Consider the following 5,000-nt stretch of genomic DNA (forward strand, 5'->3'; position numbering starts at 1 on the left):
AACTCATGTGTCGACTTACCTCTTAACTCTGAAGAAATTGTGCTGAATAATGAATCATGCACATTTGCTGTCATCAATATATTTAGATTTGTTTTTGTTTTATGTATATCAGGCTATTTTTGATAAAAGTAATAAAAAGATCATATATGCAAAGCCTGATTTTCGTTTTAATTCCTAAAATATAAGTAATATTTCATGTCACTTTAGGTAAAGCATGAATGTGTGAAAGGCATAGTTGAACAGGCGAACAGGAAAGGTGAATAAAACAACTTTTACTTTGGAATGGATGTGTTTCATTATTTATTTATTCTTTTGAGATAGGACAAAAAAGGAGAGCTAACTAGCATAGGTTAAATGGACATGAATAATCGAATGCGACTGAGCTTTGTACCGAACTGACAACCCATAGAAACTGGAGGGAATTGTTACAAGCGCCGTGATCCAGTCTACCTGCCTGGAGAGAGGCGGCTCCTGTACACGACATATTTCATGGACACTGTATAAACTCTTCCCTTGGCCTCTTATTGGAAAATAAAGATTCCCTAGACAGTCACATAACAAATGAAACGTAGTGCTGGAAGTGCCACACATGCTGCAGCTTCAAGAGGCCTCCCCATCTCCCTCGGCCGCGCCTGAGGGAGTACGCCTAGCCCTTCCTCGTGCTCGGGAAACGTCCGTGGAAACTTATTGCGGTAATGAAGTCTTTGATGGATGAATTGGATTTTCCCTCTTCTTCAAAAAGGGATTTAATATGCTACTGTAAGTATCGAAAAATAATGGCAAAATTGCAACACAAAAAATAAGTTTTATTACCCTACCAATGACATATCTACATCAGTTTGTTGCCAAACATCATAACATTGTTTGCAGTATTTATAGCAAGTAATGAAAATCCAAGGATGCTCTCCATATCATATGTAAAAAAGGAAATCTAAAGGTGAAAAGATGGGAGAGAATGAGCAACATTAGCCAGCTAAACATACATTAGCTAGATCAGCTAAGAAACACATTTCTTTTACATTCACTAAAAGTTCTCGCTACAAGTTGGTAATACTTCTTATGAGTGACTAGTCGATAAGACATTAAGTATTTTACTGTCTGGAAAAGAGAAAAATACTGCTAGTGAGACAAACATGTGATATAGCAACGACACCAGGTATCTAATGGTTTCTCAGCCGTCCAGAAGCTATCTCTTGGCCAAAGCAAGACAATGTCTGTCGCGGCTGAGTTGGTCAACGATCGTTTTTACTGATTTCGTGAGTGCTGACTGAACAAAGTATTATCGTTCACATATTTGTTTGAGGGAAAGAAAAGACTTTATTCCTCCGTCAGTCTTCAATATGAAGACTGGAAGAGATATTTTTGACAATTATTTAATGTAAGCCCCACCCAAAACATATCAAACCAATGATCTTAATAAGCTTAATATAAGATTTCATAAAGTTATTTCATTACGGGCATAAAAAACTCGAGAGACCTTGGTTAGTGCATGAATATATAACCGTAAAAGCGAACTTTGAAAAATGTAAATGAAGTTGAAGCCGTGTCGTGGTGCGGTTGTGCTCTCTGGCCAAATTAATTACCAGATTTGGCTTCTGTTGCATTTTTCTTATAACACTGGGTCTTCTTTTTCTATTTCATGTTTACCATATTTTTAAGTATACAAGGTTACATTTTGATTATGCTGAATACGGCGATTCATCAAATTATATAAAAGACAAAATGTTTTGAAATACATATGTTTGGACCCTTTGTGGCTGGATAAAGTTTAAAGTTTAAAATTAAAATTAAAATCCGATTTTGAAATATGAGTCTGATAACTTTCTTGAGTTACTATGAGGTCATGATCTAGCAAAAGTGAATATAAAAAAGCATCGATCAATTAGTAATAAAGAAAGATACTTACTTAAATTCACACACTCATTCACACACACGCGTGTGCGCACAAATTTATTCAAATTACTTTGCATAAATTAAACTGAAGTAAAAAACAACAACATATATATATGTTTGCCTTTAAACATAAATTTGATCTCTATGGTAGGTAACGTTTATTATCTCATGATACTCCCTCATCATCAGAATAGTGTATTAAACGCGAAACGAAAATAAAAACCTACCTTTTAAAGAGGCTCTTTAAGTATGATTTTTTTTTTCAGAAATCATCATATAGTATTTACGTTACGCTGTATAATATTATCGTGTTCTTTTCAGAATTACTGAACAGCAATGATATAAAGAAAAAAATTGCTTTATTAGTACACACCGCATTAGGTCCTTAGAATTTATTTGATTTTTTTTTACAAATGCTACAATATTTAAGGAACTGTCAAGGAAGTGAATGGAAAACTTTATTCATTATGTACATCTCGAAATAACACAATACCCTGTATGAATAACTTATTCACAAAAGTTAACAGAGACATAAGCATGCTGCATACATATTTCTGAAGGCATGAAACAGGTTATGCCAAACCGTGTATTTTCTAGTACATACATAAAAAGATATTGTTTTTCTTTAGCACAAGGTCGAGAATAAATCGCGATAGCAAAAAGTAGAGTGACTCTATGAGATCAGGGGCCTTAAGATCTGCCCTTATTGCCATATTGTGTACAAAAATATACTCTTCACATGGAACAGGATTTGGCATAACTAGTACGAGCCGGACACCGCAGCATCACAAAGCAGTATCGCCCACGGCAGTGTGAGTGCCACCCTCGCCCTCACGCCAGCAACAGCAGCAACTTATATTCCTTTCTCTTACAACCGCCGGTGCCTAAAAATGGTTCCTCAACTTGCGAGTGAGCTCTGCAATGTTGAGAATTCATCAGTGATGGCCAACGCTGGATGATTAAGACATGGCATGTGCAACAGGCAAGTGGCTGGGAATCCGTCACTAAGGGTTGAGGTCTCATAATATTTTCACATTACACTCTGATATGGACATTCTTAGGCATTTGGAGCTAAACAAATTTGGCTGAATTCAGCTGTAATGCAAAAGGTGGAAGATTGGAAATAAGATGATATTTCACAAAATATGCTGGTAACGATTTCAATATTTCAGCAATGGACTCATGGCTGTAAATATCACGCATGTGGAAATGTATATGACTGTTTTTAAAGTGAGAGAGTGTCTGTGTGCGTATATGTCTGTGTACAGATATGTATGCACTTGGGTGTGTCTAGGCTCTTGCATGTGCAATGCGTGTTCATGCGTGTGTGCACACTTTATGCCTGCGTGTCCATGCGAGTGGATGTTTGACTTCTATGGGTGGGCCTACATATGCACACATATACGTACATATGTATGCGTAGGTATGTATTTGTGTGTATGGAATACGTTGCAAGCAGTATTTTGATTTCAAGACCATGATTGAAGCTTCCACCTCAGATAAGAAATGTTTACACAGATCTTTGCTCTATTCATTCATTATCTACCAGTACATTCCCATACTTATAATAAACCACCTTATTCAGTGGAACAAAGCTTGGTACTTTAGATGATATTCAACGCAATATTTAAGTAGCTAAACATCTGTCTTGCCACTTGTATCTGTTCCCTTTTCTCTCTTTTCTTGCTAAGTACATTATAGCCATTGCTGATTTTATGTAAGTTTGAATTTACGTGTAACGAAGTATTTCATGGGTGACGCAGAAAACTCTCTTGAGGAAGTGCATTGGTTATCATTTTCTTTTGATTTTGTCTGGGTTGCACGAAAATACCGAGAAAAAATGGAAATGTTATAATAAGAATTAAAACACGTGTATTCTAGAATGCAAAAATAGTAATAGTTATAGTGATACAGTATGAAAATGATAATAATGATATATATATATGTATATATATATATATATATATATATATATATATATATATATATATATATATATATATATGTGTGTGTGTATGTGTGTGTGTGTGTGTGTGTGTGTGTGTGTATGTGTGTGTGTGTGTGTGTGTGTGTGTGTGTGTGTGTGTGTGTGTGTGTGTGTGTGTGTGTGTGTGTGTGTGTGTGTGTGTGTGTGTGTGTGTGTGTACGTGTGTATGTGTGTGTACATGTATGTGTGTGTATGTGTATGCGCATGTATGTGTAGATACACACACACACACACACACACACACACACACACACACACACATATATATATATATATATATATACATATATATATATATATATATATATATATGTCTACACATATATACATATATATATATGTGTGTGTGTGTGTGTGTGTGTGTGTGTGTGTGTGTGTGTGTGTGTGTGTGTGTGTGTGTGTGTGTGTGTGTGTGTGTGTGTGTGTGTGTGTGTGTGTGTGTGTGTGTGTGTGTGTGTGTGTGTGTGTGTGTGTGTGTGTGTGTGTGTGTGTGTGTGTGTGTGTGTGTGTGTGTATGTCTGTGTGTATATATACATATACATATGTGGATGTGGATGTGTTTGTAGTTGGTTTGGTGAAAATATTACTATCTGACAGCTAGAAGAAGTAACTTCACATTTCACGTAATTTCGACATCTTTGGGGTCTCCTAAGCCTAAGGATCTGCCTCTCACATCCAGAGAATACTAAGTAACCTGTAATTTCCAGACTATTCTTAATTTCAATTGTTATTCTAGATTCTAATGGACATTTAGGCTCTACAAGCTTAACACGAAACAGTTGCATAGTGATTTGACGAAAATTTTGAGCTAGAGTGTAATCCCGAACTACAATGAAACGAGTACAAGACATGGCAGATAAGAGATCCATTGAGATCTGAAGCTCAGATGGTTGACAGCTGGTGGCTAGAGCTCGTGCAGCGGAGCGCCACATCACAGATGGTTAGTCTCCGGGAATTCTTGTCCAAATAAACCTATGTTTGGAATTATCGTTCGTGGAAATACTGAGACCTATGGTTCGATGGAAAATCCTGATTATATGACGAAGGGATGTGGAGGGGGAGGGAGAGGGGTTGAGGGGGAGGAAAAAGGAAGGTTTGGGAAGGTTCGGGAGCAGAGTAG

The sequence above is a fragment of the Penaeus monodon genome, chromosome 7, assembly GCF_015228065.2.
Source record: "Penaeus monodon isolate SGIC_2016 chromosome 7, NSTDA_Pmon_1, whole genome shotgun sequence".
Classification (NCBI taxonomy): Eukaryota; Metazoa; Arthropoda; class Malacostraca; order Decapoda; family Penaeidae; genus Penaeus; species Penaeus monodon.